The following is a 12,628-nucleotide window of genomic DNA, read 5'->3' as shown; positions in this document are numbered from 1 at the left end:
AGACTCGACTAATTCTATACTTAACAAAAAGATTTTTATGAGATTATAAATCGTAAAAGATAGAGGGTAGTATGGAAATAGGATAGAATAACAAGAAGTATACGCTTCCGGGTTTCACCGATATTTTCGGGGAAACTCCTCGAAATAGTTCTCCAGTCACGCCTGATACGTTCCACCACGCATGGCGCATAACCTCTAACGCTCATGTCTTTTATACTAATGGCAGAAACGATCGGACGCGTTGATTTATTAGGTCTCGATGTACATACGTTGTTCGATCGAAAACAAAAAAACAGGAAAACATCAATTATCGGATGTTGTTTATCGCGAACACGAAATACATAATTAAAATTACACGTTTTATTTACTATTGTAATAAAGGAAAGGAGAATGGTATTTTTGAAAAAGATGTTTTTTTTTCCACTTTTTCGATCGATTTGATTTTTGGTTGCTGGTGTGAATTGGCCCTTAGTCTGTAAAATGACGGCAGAGTGCCGGGGACGACGGTATAAAGTCATCTAGAGAGGATGCAACGTGCACCGTGTTTTTTGCATCCCAAAGACACGTGACTGTGTCGCGTTCCCACATTTTATCGCGGGTACACGTCCATTTGCCAGAACTGATCGATCTTCAGGCCGATTGATTTATCGACTCGAGACACTCGCGCGAATAAAACGAGAGGGAGAAAAAACACTGCCCGGAGAAAGAAAAACGTCATCATACATAATGAATAAGACTCATTGGCGCCGCTCTCGATCGCCTCTGTTTCTTCCCGTTTTTCTTTCTCTCTCGCTCTCCCTGTTTCACTGATTTCTCCACGCGACGACTAAACAGTAAACACTCTGCATGCGTTGGACTCCTTTTCATGTAAAAGGGAGATTCCCTACGTGCCGAACGAATACGAAATTTCTGATCGAGATCTTCCCATTCCCAACAACACGTCCGCATCGCGCCATTAAAATACTACGAATTTCCTCCATTCAATCGTACGAGTATTTAAATAGTCAAGCAATCGAATTGTTAACTATATTTGAAATTTCCACTGCAAATGCAATTATTAAACTAACGGTAAAATTCTGTTAACTGAGTTTTAATTTGAATTTGAATTTTCATAGTGGAATATTTAATTTATTTTCCATGTCGAAGCAAACTTAGTAAGTTTGAAATCACGAACCAATATCGCGAATTAATTTCGATTTAAATCGTCAAGCAATCGAATTATTAATTTCCATATACAGGGTGTTTGGCCACCCCTGGGAAAAATTTTAATGGGAGATTCTAGAGGTCAAAATAAGACGAAAATCAAGAATACTAATTTGTTGATGGAGGCTTCGTTAAAAAGTTATTAACGTTTAAAGTTCCGCCCGTACTGAATTTTTTTCTAGAAAAGGAGTAGGATTTCGGGGGTAGATCTGTTGACCAAAAATGCTTGCAATTGGCCCCTGCAACTAAAAATAATTTTTCCAGAACGATTTGAAACTTTTCAATTTCGTCGAAAAATTTCACACCTTCTCGAATTTTTTTCTCGAAAGTAGATAGGATTTCGACGGTATGTCTAATGACCAAAAATCATTCTAATTGACCCCCACAACTGAAAATAATTTTTCCAGAACGATTTGAAATTTTTTTTTTTCGCCGAAAAATTTAGGCACCTACCCCCTGTCGATTTTTCTTGAAAATTAGTTTTTCATTTTTAATAATTTTATTTGACGCCCTACAGAAAAGTTGTCTAACACTTTTTTGTAGCTACTCATGAGCTCTACTTCAGGAAAAAGTTTCATTGAAATATATTCACAATTGTAGGAGTTATGGCCGTTTGAAAATTGGACCATTTTTATGGGGTTTTTCTCATTTTGCGGGGTAAAGGACCAACTTTTCGAATATTTTTGCACTTTGTACATATTCTCCACCAAAATACGCGTAGTTTGCTTTTATAAACATTAAAATCGTCCAATCCGTTCAGAAGTTATGACGTTTTAAAGATTCGCATGAAAAATCGGGCAGACATTTCTGGCCAGAAATTGGATTTTCGGTAAGGAATTTTTTTCTCGAAACTGAGTAGGATTTCGGGGGTATGTATAATGACCAAAAATGATTGTAATTGCCCACTGTAACTAAATATAATTTTTTTAGTATGATTTGAAATTTTTTAATTTCGTCTAAAAATTTCAGTAGCTACTCGAATTTTTTTCTCGAAAGTGGGTAGGATTTCAGGGGTATGTCTATCGACAAAAAATGATTGTAATTCAGCCCCGCAACCGAAAATAATTTTGCCAGAACGATTTAAAATTTCTAAATTTAATTGTTAATAACTTTTTAACGAAGCCTCCATCAACAAATTGGTATTCTTGATTTTCGTCTTATTTTGGCCTCTAGAATCCCCCATTAAAATTTTTCCCAGGTGTGGCCGGACACTCTGTATTTGATATGTCCACTATTAATGCCATTATATGAATGCAATTATTAAATTAAGGGTAGAATTCAGTTAACTGAGTTTTAATTTGAATTTGAACTTTCATACTAAAGTATTTAATTTGTTTTCCACGTCGAAGCAAACGTGTCTTAATAAGTTTAAAAGGAACGTTTGAAACTACGAACTAATATCGCGAATTAATTTCGATTTTAATATCAGCGAGGATTCGCCCTCGGAACAAAGGAAATTGAAACAGAGGGGCAAAGGAAATTCTCGAGGAAATCTCGTGTAGTGCCTTTATACGAGTGGTTAATCAGCCGTGTATCCGCTCGTTCCAATCACGAACTCTGAGAAATGTCACGATAAAACACGAAATTTCTAGCTTTTGCGTGTGGCAATTTTCACGAGACTATCCGCGAGCCATTATTTGTTTAGCGCCGTAAACGCCAGAAATTATATAAGCGTACAATTACACCGGGAACAAGTCTGCGGATATATCGATAATCACTCGGGATCATTACCGAGGAAGTTACGAGTGCCTCGAATGAGCATTTCTGCACACTGAAACCGACGAGCCGATCGATACCAAGTAACTTCGCATTAAAGCGACTGTTCCGCGGATAACTATTCTACGACCGGTAATTTGCAGAACATAATAGGCAATCGTAATTTACAATGAGCACAATAAACGCGAGGGAACACACACTCTGAGTAAACAGCATTTGTTCTGGGATAATACTTTTCCGGAAACTTCCGCGTTTGGCTCGTTGATCGACGAATACTTTTTTTTTTTTTGCTTCGAGCAGTATATGTTTAACGTCGCATACACTGCGCCTAGGTGGTTATTAGCGATGATGGTTTAATTGTCTAAGCTAGCGGTTCTCAACCTTGTTCAATCTCCCCCTTTACGAATGCAATTCTATTGTATCGACGATTCGATCCTTGACTTAAAATTAGCATTATTAAATTAAAAATCTGTACGCGTTCGTGTAAAATAAAATTTTATTCGGTTATTCTCGTCTATTTATTGTATTTAAGATTTTTAAAATTTTCACAATTCGAATATTTACGATCACGGGAATCAGGCGACTGAGAAACGGATACAATTCTATTTGTATAATAGATAACCAATCGAACGTGTAGCAATTTATTGAGACAAATAAGAATTTTCCCCCGTTTCTGACTCAGACCACATCGATCTCACACTGAAATAAAAATTGCTATCTACAACGTTGCGTCGTTGGTAAAATGACGAGTGTTATGCAAGCTCGCAAGTACGCTTCCACGATCTAAATGCCATTATCAAACTACTGTACGTAAAAAATTGTCGACAAACGCTATTTCCTACTCAAGATCACCTCTACGATCATGGAATTTACAGTGAATCACGCTCCTACTTTTACGCCGTACCAACCTCTTTGTCTGAGAGAAAAAAAGAGTGTAAACACCCTACTTGGCGGATTTGTGCCGCTTCAAAAGATTACCCTTTTTCCCATTTTCACCTGAGACGCTTGATAGCGTGTGCAGCTGCGCAAAGCGAACGCTCAAAGACGCTATAATAATTTCGAAAACCGCTAGGAAACTAATATCTTGTTTACTCGTGAATCTCTACGAGTTACTTTGACAAAGCATAAAATACAATATTTTATCTCGACAATTTAAACCGTAAAATAAACTATTCTTGAAACATACATGTATGAAAATTATTATACATATTCACGATAAAGATACGAAAAAATTCTGAAACATTTTCCTTTGACTTTGTAATAGTTTGGGAATTAAACGGTTTAGCAAACAGGATATCCAAAACAATAATAACATATGTATACAAACGTTGCTATCTTCACATAATAAAAAAGACTGTATCGTCTAAGATAAATTTCTATTTTAATAAAAATACTCCATACAAATTTTAGCTCTCGAGGCACATTGCAGATTTCAAACTGCATTTCGCATCCTAAGGTCGATGCAACATAAAGAAAACCGCGTAAAAATAGAATCTACGCGCGTTCCTATCTCATTGTTTTATTTGCATTCGTCGTGAAAGAGCCTGTATATTCATAAGCGCCGTTTTTCTTTCGATTATTATAATGAGCCGCGGGACGACACGGCTCGATTGCTAATTACGATCTGACGTAGCGACACGACATATGGAATTTCCGTGACGTAGAGAATTCAATGGCCATTCGTCGTCGACCGTCATAACCGGACGCGACAGGAAACTCGATAATGAATTTGAAAAGATGACTCACCGATCGATCTAACCGAGAAAGGTGCTCCGAGCAGGGGATCGCCAATTTTATCAGCTGCTCGCGTCCGCGATCCACGATCGAAATGAGGAACGGGCGAAGTCAATGCATTCATTTATACCATGCACTCGGGTCGAATTTCCTGCGCAATAAACGGACCGCTGTGTGTTTCCGGTAGGAAAGGAAACCGAAGTCCCGCGCAGAAAAGTAACGGATGCGGGCCACGACGATGTTTTCGAGCTGTCCATAAACGCGGTTACACGGAACTTTCGGCCCCGAATTCGCCCGATAACGACCGCGACGCCGACTGATAACGATACGCGTCCTATCCAGTATTATCTAAAGTGCCTTTACGACAAGTTCGCTGCACTCGTCCACTCACCTTCTGCAACCGAGTTTCCGTGTTCGACGCGGTCGTTGTCGACGTACAATGATTCACCAAAATCAAATACGCTCGTTAGAATTTTTATCGTATCGAAACGCGATCGTTAACTATTAATCTTTGGAAACTTCTTTGGTTCAGTGACGTTGACCATCCAGGAGCAAAACCAATATGGCCGCTCTCAATGATACAACATTACTCGAGGGGATATTGTGGCTTAAAATTATTGTTTTCGAAATCGATTTTGGTAGCAGAGTGGTATAAATTTTCTTTTAGTACTTTCACTGTACTTAGCTGTGGTGAGTTTATTATTAATTTATCATTAATACTGCACATGGTTTGATCGATGTTTTTAACCATCCAATTCTATCATTTAAATATTCTTTACTTGACATCTCCTTGTAAATATTCACAGTTAGTCTCATACTTCATAACATTCTATTTTGTTTCTTTTTTTATTTTTGTTATGTAACTATCTTCTATAATTGTACCTCTTTCTTTACTAATGCCGTGAATAAATAAACAGATAAATAATTTATCACACACATAAATCAAACGAGATTTAGAGAACAGAGCATCGTTTGGAAAGAATCAGACTCATCCTTTGTTTCTGATCATTGCCACTCCGAACCAACTTTCCTCTCCTTCAGAGTAATGGAGTGGAGGGAATATGTATGCTAATATGTGACCCACGCAGGTTTCTTCTCGTGTATTTTATCGATTTACGGTTTTTCCTAATGGCTAGACCATAATAAACGATCAATTTGGAAATGACACTATGGGTTGATTTACCTCCATCTTTTCCTCCTTCTTCACACTTACATTTCTGTATTAAATTTGCAATGGACATCGACTTCCAAATTGTTAGCTAAATATTCTAAAAATGTTATTTCTTCTGGATACTCTTCATTCCACAAGACCATCAACCTTGGATTTTACAAATCAACTATAATGCTAAGTTTACGTATCCAGAAAATATCATTTTCTCAAGTTTGCAGTCGTATAAAGAAATTACAAGCAATCTATTATTACTTCGTTTGTAACTTTGCTCGTGGAATATGCTTGTGTTGACACGAATGGATTCCGTTTGGTTCGGTTGTCTTAGATTATGCAAACAAAAACAGAGTTTATGTAATCGCAAATAGATACCGATAATGTATTCGTACGATGCGTCGACGAAACACCAGACACTGTTCTTTAGAAACATTAGTGTTGGACAAAAATATAGATCACGAAAACGTACTTCTTTTAAATATAGAAAATATAGAAATATGCGATGTATTTTATATTAATGTTCCCCATTGTAATTTTTCTAAATAATTGTTGTATCTCGATTCACAGGGTACCAGAATATTCGTTTACGCCACTGGTTTTTTGCCAAATACGTGCAACCACCTAAAGTGTCGGATTTCGTCGTCTGCACGCATCGCACGTACGTATACGTATTAGAAATTTCACAGTGGCTTCGTAAATCAAATCGTCCGACTTTCGTTTCCGATGGTTTCGTGGTCACCGAACCACGTCGAGGACGACACTGTCCGATGATTCGTCAAGTTTTTTTAATGCGTACAATACACCCGATTTTTATAAAATTCAATTTTCGCGTCCCTTTGCCAAGGAAATCATCTATCATTTTCTTTCACAATTTTTACCCAGTTAAATAAGAGTGCTCGAACAGATATACACAATAGGTTTTTACAACAAATTAACTCGAGTGTCTTATCAGCGATAGAACTACCGTAGAGTTTATGAAGTTTAAAAGATTATATCAATACACGGGGAGTCGAGGGAATAGATTTCCTTAATTTTTAATTTTGTTAGAAATTTTTTAAACGAGATATCGATACGATAAAAATAATAACTTGTTGAAATCCATTCTGCTAAATAGTATATTGACAGATTTATAGTTTAGCCTCGTGGACCGCATGATATGAAAAATGAATAAATACGATTTAATTGCGGCTTAATTGCAAGGTAAACAAGAGTATGACACAATTCGTGCTAATACAAATATTGTGATACATTTAGTGACCGGGATCTGTAGATGAATAAATAAAGAATCGAAAAAATATGAGGCGATACGAATCCAGTTGATTTTCCTTGACATTTTCTATTTCGATCTATCCATTACGATTATATCCGGTCAAACCTGCTCGTTTTATTTATTTAAATAGCTTTTTTTTGGCAACGTCCATGTTTTCGTTTCAGTATAATTCTGCAAGGTTTTTTCACTATAACTTCGTGTAATATTAAAATATTTTTAACAATTATTTTGATCTTGGTTCTCTTCCTCTCGAATCCACTGATAAATGTGTCTATGAAAATTTAGCGAGATGTCTTATCGTTTTATCCAGCAGCGAAAATCAGATTACGTTAATACCGAGTCGAGATAACTTAAACAGAATCGTGACGTCACTCCCTTGAAAATTAAAGCTGATTAATCGCATAAAGGATATCGATAATGATATCTAACGATGTTCTCAGTCCTCCCTTCCTTCGAATGACGTTGCTTTATCATTGTTACATGTCATTTTATCGTAACGCGTGTACCTGACGTCAATGTAGAGTACAGTAAACATATTTCTGCCTCTTTGAATTTTAATATATAATATAATAGATTTGAAATGTGCATAAAAATGTCAGTTTGCTAAGGTAGAGGTAAACACGCGAAGCAAATTCGCGAGCGACGAAATAATTTTCTTCAAAATATCTCGGTTAATCTAATTTTGTATTAAAACCACCAATCGTGTATTCTCTCAAGGTATGCTAAATTCGAGTTATTCTTGCAAACGGTATATTCTAATTGTTCTATTACCAAAATGCAATATATACTCTCAATTTTAGTATTGCACTTTACGTTTAAATATTTGATGTTACAATATAAATATCACCAAGAACGTTTCTGTATTTAATGAAATTAAGTTTAACCATTTACATCAACTGCAAGTATTAATTTACCTTGCTTAAGCATCGTCCATTGTTACGAGGTTAGACACAAAGCTTATTATTTTAAAATAAAGACCGCCGGAATTAGATCAATTTCCCCCGCGTTTAAGTTGCGAACCGAAGAAATTCGTGTGTCGATTAATTCGAATATGCAGATGCACGCGTTGGAATGTGGTTTACGCGGATGATTACGAGCATCGTCGCGATAAAAAACGTTCCTCGTGCGATTTCGACGTTAGTTGAAACTTGAAACTGAAAGGCGACAGTCTGGAAAGAACCGTTCATATTGTGCAAACAGCGAATCGTCGATCGTTTACAGTGGGGAAATAATCGTCCAGATACACAATGCACGTTGCGTGTAACCTTGCACTTGTAACAATGGTGCACATACACCAGGAACACGTTCTTCCTCGCTGTCGGCGCGTTTCATCGTTCTACGACTACGTCTATTTCCACTCTGCAAATTCTCATTTTGATCGTCCTGCTAAAAATGGAATAGCTGCACAGGTATCCGTTATATGAATTTCAGTTCTATGCATCCGCGAAACGAACCTAACACCGCTGTGCTTGGCGCCAAACGAAACTCCCCCGATAGCTTTTATTTATAAAACGCCAATAACATTTTAATCCCAAAGCATAACGAAGTTTCTGTAACAAATATCGATTCGGAATTTTGTTTTTCCTTTTAGAACGATTACGAACGAAATAATTCGTTGGATCTGTAAACGACGAAATATCTGATTTTTTGTTTTCGATAATTCAATTCCAGGAATCCGCGTTTTCGTTTCATTTACGCGTTATACAACAACAACTTTTTATCTGGCTCGATCGTTCGATTACACGGTAATAAGCAACGATCATCTGTGATTTTTTGAACTTCGATCGTAATCGACCATGAATACTTTTGTCCAACAACGTGCAGTTGTTTACCTTCGCAGGAAGTGCTCAAATGGCCACCTTCGGGCCAAATACAAGCCTGCAAATGTTACGTCACAGAGTTTCTCAATCTTTCAAATATTCCAGGTATTTTGTCGAATTCGTTAGCAGTCTTCTCATACACATTGCGGAATTACTCCAACGAGGTGTTGAATGAACAAATGATTTTAATGGGGCATTTGCCCCTCCCAAATAAATAGATTTTTCTAAAGTGGTCGAATTAGTTGAGACAACCTGTACAAATATAAAATATTCGTCTGAAATGCAAACTACAAAGTGTACGATAATAAAAATATTAATAAAGTAGTTCCTCGTTTTTAGTTTACCTATAACAGTTGATCCAATTTGTAAAATGAAATTGAAAGGATACCAAAAATCATTGAAGTTAAATTAACGAAATCGATCATAATTTGTTCGAAAATATTTACGGGTTACATGGATCGAGATTGTAAGAGTCACGTGATTAATTATTATCGCGCAGACTGCAAGGTACCAGTAAGAAATACCGATCAATTACGTATGCATAAATTTGTTGGCAATTTGTTACGTATTCTTCGTATCTTAAAGATCTATTTTTTTATTCACTGGAGTTTGAAATATTTCAATAATTCAATCTTCCAATGTTTCACTATTAAGAACAATACAACTCTAAAACTAGCCGTTTTCAAACATGGTTTTCAAACTTGCTCCGTTTTCGAAATCACCGTTTCAATTACGTTCAGTGAATATTTAAGTCATTATACGAATATTCGAACACGGAAAAACTCGAGAAATGGTCCCAACCCTACTCGTCAGCACGCTGTATTTTTAGCTTTATAAATATTGACAAGGAAAATGTTCAGAAAAAGAGAAACGAACGGAGCGAAACTATCGAAAGAAGAATACATTTATTGTACTTTAACGATTTAACGATTTTGGCGAATTTGGAGTATCTGCGATTTATTGAGGTAAGTCAACGGTTATGTTATATGTACAGACTGTATCTTAAAACACGTATATTTTGAAATGTCAGATAACTTGGTTGAGATAACGCAAGAGGTAAAAGTGTAATCGATGAAACTGGAACGAGTAATACGTGCTTTTAAAGTAATTACGAAACGAGATAAATGAGTCAATTTTTTTTTTAAATGTCGTGAATTTCAGTTTCAAAAACAATTAAGCTAACAGCTAATTTCAATCGCAGACCGATATCGCTTATTTATTTTTAACCAACTTACGATCAAGACAAGACTTGCATATATCTTTAATTGGATTTCGAGTCTTGAAAATATAATCGCGTAATATATTCGCCCGTATCTACGATCACGGAAACGTAAAACAATATTTTTAAATCGACTGAAACTTTAGACACCGTTTTAAAAAAGAACGTCTCCAATAATTATGCATAGAATGGAATACCGATAATACGTAATTTTCCTATAAATAATTTAGGTAGGCGTTACTAAGAATAGGTACTCCGTAGTTGACAATATACTGTATACTTTTCAGATATTATATGCTACGAACGAATTTCCAAAATTTGAGTACTCCATTATTAAATAAGGATAAAGTTTAAAAACCGCGTAGCGTTGCAGTATTTATTTTAATGTTTTTGATCGCTATAAACGCCTTCTTCAGAAACAATGTTTTCGATTCCTAGAACTTCAAATATCTTTTCTGCAGAAAGCACTCACTGTGATCGTAAACGTTATAATAATAAATACTCTCAGCATACACAATTTGAGCTATTTCTTCTTTAAAGAACGTGATTTACAGTTCATGTTTATAGTCGAAGAACTTGATTTATAGTTACACAGAGTCAGTGAACAAAATATTTATAACTTACAATTCGCTAAATTTTCATTTTATAAATGGTCTTCAAATTGTCTACGTTTTGCAAACGAAGCAAGATTCTCGCGAGAAGCAATTATGGATCTTTTCAATGCTGATCGACGAATAGATAAAAATTTATACATAATCTCTCGGTTCTATCATTAAGCGATAACAGCTTCCGCGAAACATCTGCATTTAAAATCAGGAAGCATCGTTCGCTTGGACCGTACAGTTTTACTGCGTGCAGAAGAAACTGTTTTTATTAACAATTTAAAAAAACAACGTTAAAACGCGATGCACTGTTAGAAAATAATTTACACCAAGTATAATCGATAAACAATAATCGATATGTTTCTAGCATGAGCTCGTTGGTTTTATTTTGTAAACCTGAAGAGTACCGTAGAGGAATGTCGAAACGTTTAAGTTTCTAGAAGAAGCCTCTAATATAGAAACGAATAACTTTCGACGTTCTTTTTAAACAACGTGCATTAGGGAAACGAGAACATACTCGGAATACTATGATAATAGATACTCGGTATATAGTGACGAAGAGTGCAAATAAAATAAACTCCAGGTTCCAAGAGATAGCGCTGCTCTCCGCGCGATGCAACTTCGAACCACGTGTAGTTCCACAAAAGTGCAAAGCGAATCGAAGTTCCCCGAGTTACGTTTAAAAAAAAAAACACATATACACAGACATCGTGCACACGTATATTTGCAACCAGCACGTCTCACGGCCATCGTCGTATCGGAATCGTACGCAATTGAGAATTATCACGTTCGTTTCAGTCGATTAATCGCCGATGAAAAATAGTACAAACCGATTGAAACACATAAGTGTCAACTGTATAAATTCAAATAGAAGCAACGGGACACAATTCGTAAACGATATATTTTTCCAGCGTCCAGCTATACATTTCTCGTATTTTTCAGTGTCAAATGACGAACTAAAGCGAACCTGAACATTTCTAAAAATACATACTCGAATAAGGAATTAATTTCGAAACATCATTATTCGACTATCCGTGTACTCCAATTTTACATACGTATAAAAAGGTTGCAAAAATTTGCCAATGATTAATAGCGATTACTTAGTCACAACCACGTACACAAAATTACAATTACTAATTTAATCGTGATCAGGTGCAACGCACAACAAATAGAAAATCGCGTATGATCGAGACCGATCGTAGACGAAGAATATAACGTTAATAAATACAGTAATTGACTTATACTTCACGGTTTTATTATTCGATCAGTTCGAGTATTCGAACGATAATCGCCGAATATTAGAATCGCGGAAATGATCGAGTGCTGAAAAATTTGATAAGAAACACCAGCCTCAACTGAAAGCCGCGAGAGAGCACGAGGAAGTGCGTTGCACCTCGAACACAAAGTAAACAAAGGAACCGAGAGAACGCAATAAGGATGTGTTGCTTGAAATCGACATACCTTTCGAAGAAACGAAATCGAGGAAAGTTACGGTGTAGAAGCTGCTCCTCGCCGATAGGATTCTGCGTCAGGAAGACCGGATCGACTTTCACGATCAACGCGAAATTCCTTCTTCCTCGGTTTCTCGGTGTTTTCTCCCGCGTCGGTGGTGCCCGGTCGACCATACACTGCGCGTACAGGTTCGTCCTCGCGGTAGTTCGAATTTCGAAATTCGAGACGCGCCGATTCTCGCGGCACGAAGGCGAGAATGAGAACGAAAAAATTGAATGAGAACGCATCGACGCCAATCGTGGCGCGACGAAACGCTTCCACAGCGGGCTGCCGGATGACTGACGAGCGGTATCGCGCCTATTGGCCAGCACTGAAACCGCGACACCTGGCGCCCCGAACTTCGAAACACTTCTAATTCCAAAGACATGCCATCCGAGAACACCTGTC

At 36.8% G+C, this 12,628-nt stretch overlaps 1 protein-coding gene across 2 annotated transcripts in view; it reads right to left on the bottom strand.

Moving 5' to 3' along the window:
- LOC143346620 (dual 3',5'-cyclic-AMP and -GMP phosphodiesterase 11) overlaps positions 1 to 12,605 on the bottom strand; it is an 86,153-nt gene extending 73,548 nt beyond the window's left edge. For both annotated transcript variants that reach the window (XM_076774905.1, XM_076774896.1), the window contains exon 1: positions 12,191 to 12,605. The gene's annotated coding sequence lies outside the window, so the exon portion shown is untranslated. The remainder of the gene's footprint in view (positions 1 to 12,190) is intronic.
- Positions 12,606 to 12,628: the final 23 nt, after the last annotated feature.

The sequence above is a fragment of the Colletes latitarsis genome, chromosome 2, assembly GCF_051014445.1.
Source record: "Colletes latitarsis isolate SP2378_abdomen chromosome 2, iyColLati1, whole genome shotgun sequence".
Lineage (NCBI taxonomy): Eukaryota > Metazoa > Arthropoda > Insecta > Hymenoptera > Colletidae > Colletes > Colletes latitarsis.
This window is presented reverse-complemented; position numbering and strand designations above follow the sequence as displayed.